We start from the raw sequence: 13,728 nt of genomic DNA on the forward strand, positions 1-13,728 counted from the left end.
TCTCCATTTCCGGGATTTTATTTTTCCACACTTTATCGATTCTGTTTCGAAGTCCGAAAACACATCAAATTGTTTCTAGTTCTACTTTTCTTTCATCTTCTTTCGTTTTCTTATGCATGCAATTCAAATGGAAAAGAAAGAAGAACCACATGGAAAGTTAATCAAAATCAAATCAAATGCAATTTGGCATCATGTGCGTGCTTCTTATAGCTTTAGAAGGTTTATACGTTGATTTAGTTAGAGCATGTTAAGTTGTTCAAAATTGGTTGAAGATCTAGTTTTACTTTATCGGACTTAATAATGGCTTTAGAAACTAATGAAAATGTTAATGTTAAAATTAATGCAGAACCCATAATTGACGTGTTTAGACTACGTCGGGGTCTCCAATTGTATGTAAATATAAGTAAAAATATATATTTCTGCTTCATTCCTAAAGAAGACATTAGTCTTTATTGTATCTACCACGTGGGCTCAGCATGAATTATACTGAATTATATTACCCCAATGTAATAGTTACCTATGATATATAACATTTAAATATTTCGGCCAAGTTAAAGCCCTTTACAATAACCAATGTTAACTTTCTGTAACAACATATATATTTTTTAAACTAACTCATTGAATTGAATACAAAAATTTAGCCTCTAAAAGGTTTTTCAAAGTAACACCTTCATTAAAATTATTCCTGTTGGTTTTTTTTTTTGGGTCAGCTGCTAGGCGAGTCTCAGTTGCTTTTATTTAAGTATAAAGTTTTACTTGATTAAAGGACATTCAAGTAATTTCTCCCTCAGACACTTGTTTTCATAGGGTTCTTCACATGGTCTGCAAGTATTTGATGTGGGCGCGACCTCTAACAAGGGTCCGCCGAGTCCTTGAGGGTGTGTGCGAGTGTATGTGTGTGTGTGTGTGCATTGCAGTTGGAAATGGAAACTGGGCTATACACTCAATATAACTACATAATAATTCTAATGAAAAATGTCAAGCAGCAAATTTGATTACTTGCTTTGATTGTCAATTAAAGCACAACAACAATTTGCCAAGCTGGTAAAAGAGACTGTGGGCGTGAAAAGGGGGAAAATCTCGTTAAGTTATGTAGTCGCCAAGACGCCAAAGATGTCAAGTGGAGAATGAATTCTATCTTATGTATATGAACATCATATGTATATCTATATCTATATATAATGTAGACAAATACATATCCAAGTATGTGTATGTTTCACAACTGATGATGAGCGAATCCTAATTAATTTTGCAAAGAGAGTCTGACAAAGAGTGAGAGGGGATAGGAATAGAGAGCAGAGGGGAGAAGCCTTGCATCAAGTCAGCTGGCTAGCTCATTAGGCGCATTAATTGATAAATTGATATTGGCTTTGGCTGGACAATATGCTTCTCGCTCGCCCCTCTTTATCCTCACTTGCCAATAATTCTCCCTGCTGGGAGCCAAAACGGAAGTGTATATATCAGAGAGGGTAAAAATATTGAATATGACCATCACAACCATCATGATGATAATAATGATTATCATGATAGTGGCTCGGTCAAAGTTTCTTTTTGCTTTCCACTTGAAGTTCAAGTTGTTAAAAGTCGCAAGCCGAAAGAAAAACATCAATTCTGTCTACTGGGGCTGTCAAATCAAAGTTTGATTTGAAATTTTTGTTCTTCCATTCAGGTTGTGGCCCCAAAAACTTTTATTCGAGCTGACAAGTTTGCCTCAATCAGTTAATGCAGCGGCCACTTTACTTAGAGAAGAGGGGGAAAAAATCGGTAAATCAGTGGAAATACAACATATTTGAGTATAGATTTCAAGATGTTTTCGTATGTAAGTTATATATCTCGTTTAAACATATCTTGTTTTGATGAAATTCCTTAGATATGAGATAGTTTTTTATTACGTGGGGCATGCAGCATTCTTGACAAATGAAGTTTTTGACTGTGACATGTACAAAATTAACAAGAAAGTAACTTTAGGAGCATAGAATATTTTTATTCAACGATTATTTGCGATACATGGACTTTGGATATCAAATAGTTTTGGTAATTGGCTTTCTTTAAATAATAAATGAGGCATAAGATTTAACTATTGCACAGAAATACACTGTTGCCATTAAAATTTCTTTAATTTATTGACTTGATGTTCCCAGGTTTTGCATTGTTCAAGCTAATAAGTGAAATCCTCAACTTAATTTACAAAATTTTTCGAATTTAAGTCAGTGTACAAACATTTGTATACCCCGATCACTCAAATTGACAGAAATACATATATGCCCCCCAAATTAAATCCACAGGGTATATGCAAAAAATGACTAGCCGTAGCCGTAACTTTATACCCATTTGACAAGGACGAGGAGAGATAGTTGTTCTCAGTTGATTAATTGTCATAGAGGTTTTAGTGTCACATTTTCTTAGTTGATTAATGTTCGGTTTAGGCTCAAAGCAACAGCAAATAACAACAACAAAACGATAAACACGAAAAAAAAAAAATAAAAACAGAAATTTGTTAATTGTTAATTGTACTTAAGCGCTTTTAATTTTCCTACATACATATGAAAGTGCCAAAAGGAATGTAAACGAATCGTTTGGTGGAAACGCGAGAGGGAGAAGCTCCCGAGGTTAAATGCCAAGCGACAAAAGCAAAAAAAAAGAACTCAATTTAAAAACGAAGTTCAAAACGAAGTTGAGCCGAAGTCTAATTAAAGGATGCGCCGGCGCAAATCACAAGCCGGAGAGACCACAAAAAGCCGAACTCTTATACACCACAAAACTAACGACAACGAAAAGCTTTGGGATCGGCAAAAGCTTTCATTGGGTTTTCATTGAAATAGCGGAACGCAGCTGGCAAAGAACTCAGTTGCTGCCTAGAGGTCGGTGTGAGTGGTACTTCCAATAGAAAACCAGAAAAAGTAGAGAAAAGTAAAGTAAAGAAAAATAAAAAAAAAATTATCATTTTTTAAATAAAACTGCAAACTTAAGAGACAAAAAGAAACAAACTTGAAAGCAAAAATTGTGAAAAGAGTAGTAAATGTATATAAATGAAGGCAAAGTACGCAGAGGAGCAACAGCAGGAAGAAGGAGGAATAAAATATCTTCGAACCGATGAAAATGTTGACTGACTCTTTTAAAAATGTTGATCGCATAAGCTGTTTGAAGAGAGAGAAAGAGATATAGACCAAGAGAAACGGAATCAAAATGCATTCAACATCAACACGTAATCCTGGCCACTTGAGAAGCATCATGCAGCAGAAACAGGAGCAGCACAAGGAGCAGGAGCAAAGAATGGAAATGAGAATGAGACTTCTTCATCATAATAATGCCCCCGATTAAAGAACAAAAAAGCCAAGCTCAAGTGCTCCAAGTCATTTGTGTGTTCATTGTGCAAAAGTTGGAGAACATTGAAGGATGAAGAATGAAGACTGACGACGTCGACGTCGACAACGATGACTATGACGATGATGAACCATGAGCCCCAGCTATGAGCATTATTATGGGGATGAGTGAACTAAGAGAGAGAAAGAACGGAAATGCCTTCAAGAGGCATTGGGGCTTAGTGTTGTTGGTGTTGGTGTGGTGCATCATCAAACACACACCGAACCCCTCAAACCTTCACACAGACAGTTGTACACATAATGTCTGCTAATATTTGAAGAGCCAGCCGCATTAATTGACATGAAAGAGTCACGCAAGAAGCATAGCATAGCACAAAAGAAGAACTGGAACAGGAACAGGAGCCGACATACACTCGCAACACTTGAGAGTTGGGTAAGTGGCGGCGGCGGCGGCATTGCCTAGGCTTAAGATTTGTCTTCTAGTTACACCTAATACCCCCCATCTCTGTTATACATATATAAATGTATGTTTGTATGTATTAACTAATTCTTCTATTGTATATTGTATTCTATTTTAATGCCAAAGTGATTTATTTGCCCATAAATGTTAGAAACTTTCCATATACATATATTATTTTGGCTGGCGAAATTAGTCTGTTTCGGGTAATTTACTATAGCCTAACCCACAGGCGAAATCTGAGTCCAAGAGTTGATGCAACCAAAAACCTGTTCATAAATTACATAATTTCTACCTATCTCCCTTTCTTCCTTTTGTCCGAGCTCTTTGTGTGTGTGTGTGTGTGTGCGTGTGTGTATATATATTATACATATGTACATACATATATCTGATTGCCAGTGCTGTTGGGCAATCAATGTGAAATTATTTGCCACAAATTGTTGTTGTCAATTTGCCAATTAGCCAGAGAAATCCACAAAATTCTACAAATATGCAAATTTTATTTCAATGTGTTTTTTATTTTTCTCTCTCTATCATTCTGTTTTCTGTTTCATTTTGCAATCAAGCATCAATTGTATGATGAAACATATTGTGCCACTTGCCACAGAGTTTGTTGAACTTGGCGTTTTTGTTTCGTGTATTCAAACATTTTTCCCATTTTACCCGTATTTTATTGCCGTCGCCCTGTAATTACATTTGTAACTATCAATTAATTATTCTATAAAGAGACAAACTTTAATTAAATCACTGTAACTGATATATACAAACAAGAGGAAAGAGTTTTAAATATTATATAGAATGGTTTTCGTTTGAGCAGAGAAAGATGGGCAGAGAAAAATAATCTATCAAAGGAAATACGTTTGCTCATCTTACTTCGTTTTAGCCTAAAACTCAACCTGACTTGCATAGAACCACTAAATTTCTATGAATGAGTTTTTCCAAAATAATTAGAAAACAAATTAATTAAGTCATTCTTAAACTTTAATCATCAGAAGAACCTTTTGAGTATTAGCTAGATTTCTTATTGTTTAAAAATAAATATCTTTAAAATAGAATGGAAAAAACAGTTTTAAAAATCCATAAAAGTCCAACATAGTCGCACAAAAAGTTTTTCATTATAGAACTAAAAAAGTAGTTTCATAAATTTGGTTTTCTATTTTCTATAGATTTTTAAATGGACCCAATCTTAATTTTGAAAACAGTAAAAGTATGTTCAGAAAGTGAATGAATTCTTATTTATTCTGACAATCCATTGAAATATATACAAATATTTTAAAGTAGCGGTTGTTTAGTCACAACATTAAATATTACAGCCAATAGTTTTCATTTTCCTTTCGTAAAACAAAAAGCTTTACCAACCTGTCAGAAACAAGCATCGAAAATAGTTTAAAAATTGTACATGACTTGCATATTGCATTTGTAACTGCAATTGGCATTAAACTCCATATTAATTTATTAATTATTCAAGAGAAACAATCAATAAAATTGCATAAGTTGATATGTTTAAAGGGATTGATTCACTACTGCAATTTCATAATGATTTTTGGTCTGTGTAATCCTCTGTTAATATTTGCCTCACTCAATCATTTTGTGTTGCCAAATTCAATTAAACAAAAAGCCTGGCTTACAGATTCTTCTTTAGTGTCCTATATTCATTTATCGGGTTTGCGTTCTTTTGCCTCCTATTTCGGCAATATGCTTAAATAATATATAAATGGAATTACTTTTAATTAAGTCCAATGCTAAGAGGCAAAAAAAGGACAACCAAAAAAAACAAAAAAAAAGTATATGAAAAAACGAACCACAAAAAAGGGAAACTTTTGCAACCAAAAATGTTAACAGACTCAAATTACCAGAACAAAGAGAGAGAAAACGACAAGAAAAATATTTCCATTGACCAGTCACAATATAGTTTTGGGATAGAGTTGTACCCTCTATAAAGAATTTTGTCAAATGGCGCTCGAGAAAGCCAATAAATGAGTCGTTCTGAAATTAGGCACTGATTTTTTAATCGTTAATCTCTCTAGTTCTAATTTCCTTAAATTCTACAAGATTCCTTAATGTTGAAAGAATTTCCTTTATTAAAATATAAAATATAGTTTTATTAAAATATAATATAGTTATGTATAACTTTTAAGAACAGATGTTCAAGAACTATTCAAAAAGGGCAAATTTTTATTCTTATCAATTTAACTAAAAGATCTTGCATTGATTTAGGGAAATTTTCAAGAACAATTTTATAATAAAAAGTTTAATTGGGACAAATTATGTAATGACAAATTTGCTCTCGTTTTTTGATAACTCGCTTACTCTTCCACAACTTTTTAGATAACTGATTAATCAGCTCTTGTAGATATGGTTTCTACTTACAAAAACCTTTTTTGAATTCGTACATTCAGAAATTTTAAGAGGTAGAGACAAATGATTTACTTCATAGAATTCTAGTACTTTTGAAAAAAAAAAAAAAACTAACGTTAGGCTCTAAAAATATTTAATATATTTGAACTTTCTGTCCTTATATGTTTCACTACTTCGTAACTTTTTTGCCACTTGGTATCTGCTGTTTAAAAAATCGTATACACTCTTCTAGTTGATGCTTAGAGGGTAAGACAGAAACCAAAGAGTAGGGCCAAGGAAAGGAAGTGATTAAAAATTTCTACCTAAACAGATCCAAGAACCAAGGCAAAAAAAAAAAAAAAAAAACAGTTCTCCCTTCTGCTGCTACTTTTAGCTACTCTTCTACAGAATTTTTTGCTCAGTTTTTGTTTCTTTTTTGTTTTTGTAATAAGTAAGTATTAATTAATACAGAAATGAAGAACTCTAAAAGTAAGTAGGGCTTCTGTTGCGGCAGTTGGTTCTATTTTATACAGGATTTTTGTTGTTGTTTTTGCTTGGAAATTTGAGCTTCTGTCCAAGTGAGCAAAGTGAGGCCAAGTCAAGCAGAAGCAACTTAATGAAAACGAAATTGACACCTTCAACTACCTGACTGACTGTTGGGACATAGAATCAACCAGAAAAGGACGACGACTAAGACTTGTTAAAATGCTACCCCCCAAAGAAACTGACCGCAGAGTATAAAGTATACGCACGTCTGAAGTTACGTGGCTGTCGATGATGATGACGTCGATGATTGGGAAAGGAATGGAGATGGGTTGTTTTGGGTGAATGGGAATGGGGGGGACAGGAAAAAAGGACACTGGCATTGGCACTTCCTGGTTGACATTCTCATAGCTTGCCAACTGAAATGCTCATAAATCTTTCAACTGCATATGTGTGTGTGTGCGTTTTATGTTTTATCTTTGCTTTTACGCTTCCAAAGAGCTTCCAAAAAAAAAAAAAAAAAAACCAAAAAAAATAAAACCGAAAAAGGAGGAAAAATCCAAAAACCCAGAAAATGTCTCCAGTTATTTCAGTTTTGTTGTTCAGCTCATAAATCTGCTTATCTGTGCGGAGTTGTCGCAGTGCCGCCTCTCTAAAAGCCTCCGAAAACTTGTGTTCAACTTTAGGCTTTTGGTTTGCTTCTTTTATTTTTTTCCTCCAAAAATCCTTAAAGGATTCTGCATCAAACTTGACCCTCTATTGCAGTCATGCATAAATTTGTTAGATTTTTGCCCATTGACAAAACAAGAAAATTAATTAAGCTCTTGCACGAGAGAAAAATAAAAAGATAAAAACGTAATGAAATGAAATGCAGCCTAAATGGCTAAAAGGGGGGAGGCAGCCGGGAGCAACAGCAAAAGCAGGAGAGGTGGAACAAGGCGGAGGACTAAAACAATGAAAGGGCCCATAAATTGGTTAAGGGAAAATGTGGGGGGATTAGACGGGTAAGAGGTAAAGGGAAGGAAATTGAAATATGTTTGCCTATAAATGGGTTAGATGGAAATGTTAGTCGTTCTCTCTCTCTCTCTCACCCTTTTTGCTCTGTTTTTGTGCACTGAAGGGTAAATCGGAGGAAAAATAAAAAAAAATACAAAGTAAAATAAGGCAAAGGCGCTAATGAAAAGCTTACACAAAAGGCAAATGCTAAGATTATTGTTAAAAGTTAAAGATGATCCCATTGTAATCGAATACTTAAAAGCGAGATGAATAATGGCATCGAGACAAGCGACGGCGGGTGGAAAACAGTTGAGAAACAGTTGAGTTGAAACCTCTTGGAATAAACTCAATTTTCAAATGAATTCGAGATAAATTTGTTACGAATTTGTTGGGAAAACTTTTTGAAAGCTTTTTTTTGGTGCAGATTTGAGACTGAGTCGAAGACTGAGATCTTAATTGAGGAAGGTTTTATAACCATAACTATTGGGATGAGATATTGAATTTTATATCTACATATACATAAATTCAAAGAATTGACGAATAAATTTAACAATTCTTTCCTTTGAAATATAATATAATTCTAAATAAATGATAAATACTATATTAAACAAAGAAAACATTTTGATTACTTAAATAAGTAAAAGTATTTTAAAAATTTTACCGGCATGTGATTTTAACATGATTTTTCCCCCCAATATATGCATGTTCAGATTAAATAAAAAAGGACTAGTAGTAAGAAAAATAAACTCACTTTCTTTTTCTATAAATTAAAGTTAAGAAATTCAAGTCTAAGGCATAATAATATTAAAATTTCAAGGTAAAAACTGTTTGAAAGGACGTTTCGCTAAAAGTATTTTTCTATTTGTACTTTGCCCATCCTATAAGACATTTATGGCATAATATTATTGCCTGAACAATCGCTATTTTATGTCCTCAATTGTAGTTTTTCCTTTAGTCTTTTTTTTTTTTGCAGTTGTTGAGGGCTTCATTTCATTTGAATTTTAATGTGCGTAGAGAATTTGAAATTCCTGCATGGCCCGCATGACAAAATGTTCTGTTTCACTTCATTTTTTTTTTTTTTTATACTTTTCTGCATTTTCCTTTTTAATATTTATTTCAAATGGCTGTAAGGACACCAATGGGGCTGGCTGGCTGGTTGGCATAATGTCCTGTGGTGTTTGTAGTTTGAGGGTAGTCTGCATACGTCATCGAACTGTTGACCGAGTTGGCGTTTGGCCAACATGTTGCCTGTTGCCTGTCAGCAAAAATTGCAGATAGTGCAGGACACAGCAACAGCAGCAGCAGAAGCAGCAGCTGTCCCGGCAGGACAGAGCCCGGCTAGAACTCAGTTTTATGCATTGCCTTGGCATTAAAGCAAAAAAACACAGAGAGAGAGAGAGAGAGACGGACCCAGAGTGATGATAGGAAAATGCAGATGCAGTTTTCTGCTGAGCTTGCCCATGGAAGATGAGAAGAGGTCGTGTGGGAAACTAAAGTCATAAAGTCTGACCGCACTGGGACACACCAAACAGTGATGGAGAGGCTGGGGGATGGACTCGGGCCTATTACGATACCTTTTTCGCTTCTTGGCATCCATCAAACGCCGCCGACGCCAACGTCGACAACCATTTTGAATCAACGCAAAATAATTGCTTTTTAAATGGGTTTTTATGCCCAGACATGACAAGATGGCATCCTTTAACTTCCTTTTCGCTCAGTCTCTCAGTGTCTCAGCTTTCCAGCACTCCTGAGGGGAGGGGACAAACTTTCCTCTTGGTTTTTGGCCAGACAACTTAAACGGTGTTATATCTGGGCATTTCTGATCTTCTTCTCTCTTTGCCAGTTTTTCTTGTTTTTTCTTCGTTTTTATTTTTTTCCTTTTTTGGCTTCTGTCTTTTATTATTATTATTTGTAAGCTTTAATTTTCAGATTTATGCTCGCTGCAGCCGCAAGGACATTTTTAATGAGATTTCTTCTAGCCAACGGGGACAGAAGAGGGAAATGGATGGCGGGCGTGATGAGACGAGTGGGCGAGGCGATGACAGACACAGAGATTATGAGAGATATGCCAAAAAGTCACTGTGGTTAAACAGTTGGTAAAGAGGCGGCTGGTGGGGTGTCAGTTTCAGTGAGGGGAGGGGCGGCGGCGAAAATGAAAGCCAACTTAAGTTTTTGCCAACTGGAGCTGTTAGTGTTTGTTGGTATACATACATATTTTACATCGTTTCTCTACTCTTCACTCGACTTGGTCATAAAGTTTTTTTTTTTTATGTTTTTTTTTTTTTTGGCATTATATTTTTGTTGTTTTCAGTAAATTTGCGTTGAGAAAAGTGGTGAGAATTTTTGATTTGCTTTCTACTTTTTTGCTTCCTTCTCGTTGGCTTTCTCCATCTTTTTCGTTCTCTGTTTCCTTCCCGGGAGAATGAAAACATAATGAACTCATTTATCAAGGAAATTTGCAACAGTTTGAGAAGTTTACTTAAGGATGGCGGTGGGGCATAATTCGAACGGATATGCAAGACAACTGAAGTTATTCAATTTTGTTTTTTTTTGTTTTTGGTATTTTCTTTGAAAGTTTTACTGCCACACTATTTCAACGGTAATTTAGTATACATTTTTGTGACAGAATCGAGAAACAGACTAAGAGGGAAATAGGAAAGTAAATATATAACTTTATTTCTAAAAATATGCAGAGTGAGATGACATCGAAAGTTGTTTCGATCTTGAATAAATTTTTGGATTTCTTTTCAAATAACGTAACCATATCATCTTATTCTTCGACTGTTTTAACAATGTGCAGCCACACTAATTTTAAGCTATTATTTATTTTAATCCATTTTTCAATTTTTTATATCACACTAGTTGTAATTTACTCTCAAAGGCAAACATAATGTTTCCCAGTAATACAATGTTTGATATATGTGTGATTGATTCCACTTTAATTGTTTCACCTTTTTCTGTCTTTAAAGTTTTATAGGCCACACTATTTCCAATAGTTTTAAAAGCTTACAAGACCCCAAAAACCACAAATCAAATCGCTCGATATAAAGCATATAGGCGGCTGCAAATTGAACGAAAATATTCGATGATGGGGCCCGGCAACAAACAACAATCAAATAAAATACAATTTGCATTAGAGACTAAAGTCCACAAATTAGAACAGGGGGAGGCGCCCTGCGGTGACAATGATGAGTTCAGAGTGGGTAGAAGAGAGACTCTCCTCATCGAGAGCAGCGTTGTTTATGTATAGACTTAATTGAGTTCAAATGAAAGTGTCAACTCATGTGATACAACTTCAAATGCAAATGCAGGCATATTTTCCTAACTGACAATGATGTTGTTGATGATAATGATGATGATGATGGCATGTGATTTAGCCCCCAAAACGGCAATCATTATCATTCATGGCACACGCACACACCCATAGAGATAGGTAAAATGCTTAGCTTAAGAGGGGAAAGCAAAATGAATGGTGGGCTAGGCTTTTGATTAGCAAAAGGTTATATCATTGCAAAATAATTGCTGTCATCAGGCGAAGCAGAAAAATGCAGCGTTTTAGCATTTCCGCAACTCTTGGCAACGGAAACGGAAGTGTAACTGCCGCAGCACACACACACACACACAAGCATATGAAGAAAAAGGAGTTTACGTTGAGTCAGCTCTAAATGTTTGTCGTCCTGTAGACTGAGTGCCACCGCCTTTTCCTCGCACTCACTGCCTATCTAACTGTCTATCTCTGCCACTCTCTATCTCTGTCTCTGTACCTGTCTCTGTCTCTGTCTCTGTCTGTGGTTGTCTTTGAGTTGAGGCGCATTTATAATTAACATAATGATGGCATTTTGCTAAACACCGTTTTCCGCATGTAGCATATACATACACACACTGATACACACTCATTCTCATATACGCACTCAAAGGATATACAGGACACTCTCAACAATGGCTGCATAGTTGACATGAAATGCCAACTTAATGTCAGAAAGTTAACATGCCACTTGAAATTAACAAGCCGCGCCACACACTTACACTGCCCCCTCCTCCTACCCTCTTGCCCTTTCCACCCTATTCATACCACCTTAGTCTACCCATTTTTGCCATTGTTATGTGTCTGTATGTGTATGTCCTGCTGAAGTGCTCAGGTGAGCTTTTTGCATTAAAAATGTAGAATTTCATCTTTTAGTCAGCAATTGTAACATTCTCGTTTTTTTTGTTTTTTGTTTTTGTTGTATTCAAGTGTTTTTTGGGGCCTCAAGAACTCAAGTGTGACTAGGGCCTTTGTCGCGCTATTTAAAAACCGCACACCCCAAAAAACCTCCCATCAGGCCAAACCTTTAGGTAACCTCCCTTTTTCCATATATACAGGGAAAGCTTGCTGATGGTGTTGGAGGACGACCTCAATTATTAATTTATGCTTACATTTTACATAGCTAATGAAAGTTGGTTCCTTTTTTTTAGCTTTTGGGAAGTTGACTTTGCACTTCCAGACTCTTGTAATTCTGTCAAATGAGTTCAAACAAAGGATAAATTTAAAGAATTTGTTGAATTTATTTAAACCAAAATTCAACCAAAAGTTGGTTCATTCTTCACCTAAACAAGGTGAAACAATGTTATACATATGTAACCACTTTTGTAGGAACAGTATTAAGAAAAATGTAAGTGTTGCAAAGTACCAATTTTTATCATTCTGTTGCTTTAACAACCCTTTTAAACAACCCTATGTAGCAAAAGATTTACTTTTCAAAACTGTAAATTAACCAAAAAATAGGTCTCTAATTAATCGCTTTTTCAAAGATTTCCTTTTATTTTCTTTTGTTTCCATGAAAAAGACAGTGTTGAAAAGCACTGACAATTAGTTTCAACGTGCCTATAAAATTTATAGACTTTTTGTGTATACATAAATCATGGAAAGAGAACTGTAAACCATTTTTCCATTAACACTAATTTCCTTTCGTTTGGAGTTTATTTTTTTTATTATCACAATTTCCCATATATTTTTATTATATGCATTATTATTTCATTTTTGTTATGTTGCTATGATTTATTATTTAAGCAAACTTTGTGAAAAGCTTGATTAAAATTGACATTATTTATATACCTACATGTATATTTTATTTGTGCATAGTATAAAGATGAAAATTGATGTAATCGATTAATTATCATCGTTTTTTCATTAAGTTTTTTTTTCGATTTAAAAAAAAAAAACGCGTTTTTTTTTTGCTTGGCATTTTTCATGTGCTTTTTGTTTGATTGCCTGGCTGCTGTCCCTCTCTCAGTCTGGATGAATGTGAATCCTGTGTGAAAGACAAAAACATTTTCGCTATCAATAACTGACCATTCGTCAGTTGGCCATCATTCTAGGACGTATGTAGAAGGAGGTAATCATTCCTTTATGCACAATTCTATGCATCGTGGTAGTAGTACCTGGCCTGGTCGTATATTGGTTTGGGGTAATTTTTCATTTTTGCAATCCCCGACACCTTTTTCAATTTCAGCAATACAAATGTTTGAATTTGTGCCGCTTGACTGACTGCCGGTTACATCTCTCTCTCTCTCTCTCTCTCTCTCTCAGTCTCTTTTTCTCTGCCTGTCTCTTTCGATCCACCCGCCCAAAATGCAATAAAATTTCAATATGCAGCTTGGCAAGTCATTTTAACCAAGCCATGCTAGGTAAATCGTTTGTTCGTTACGTTTTTTCTTTTCTTTTTTTTTTTTTCCTGTTAGTCGATATGTGACAGCTAAATGAAAACATGGCCAATTTTGACAGGTAGCACAGAAGCCTCTTGAGAGCAGAAGTGAGGGATAGAAGGGGAGGAAGGTATTGGTCTATGGGGTTTGGTTTGGTACTCGGTGGTAGGGCTTAGCAATCAATATGGTGTGACTGAGCGAGCCACTTGTTTGGCTTTCTTCAGTCCGTCTATCCTTGTACAAATCCTCCTACTTCTCCTCTTGTTCATCCTGGTGCTCCTCCTGAGGACTTGAGGCTAAAGTAGCTGTGCTTCAACTACTACCAACCCCTCTGACTATGTGTATTTTTAGACTTGTCTGCCTTTTTGGCACTTAGCCCTTGCCGTAGGGAAAGCAATATTGCAGTTTTTGGCTCAAGTTGCTTCTACTTTGCTCTTACTCTCTATC

At 35.3% G+C, this 13,728-nt stretch overlaps 1 protein-coding gene across 2 annotated transcripts in view; it reads left to right on the top strand.

The window, feature by feature from the left end:
• Window positions 1-13,728, top strand: part of Mmp2 (Matrix metalloproteinase 2) — a 94,479-nt gene that overhangs the window by 32,848 nt on the left and 47,903 nt on the right. Inside the window, exon 1 of one of the 2 annotated variants that reach the window (XM_068289073.1) lies at window positions 2,867-3,756. The exons of the other annotated variant lie outside the window; for it this stretch is intronic. The gene's annotated coding sequence lies outside the window, so the exon portion shown is untranslated. Of the gene's footprint in view, window positions 1-2,866; window positions 3,757-13,728 lie in introns of those variants that run through there. 2 annotated transcript variants of the gene reach the window in all.

The sequence above is a fragment of the Drosophila tropicalis genome, unplaced genomic scaffold, assembly GCF_018151085.1.
Source record: "Drosophila tropicalis isolate 14030-0801.00 unplaced genomic scaffold, ASM1815108v1 contig_593, whole genome shotgun sequence".
NCBI classification, from domain to species: Eukaryota; Metazoa; Arthropoda; class Insecta; order Diptera; family Drosophilidae; genus Drosophila; species Drosophila tropicalis.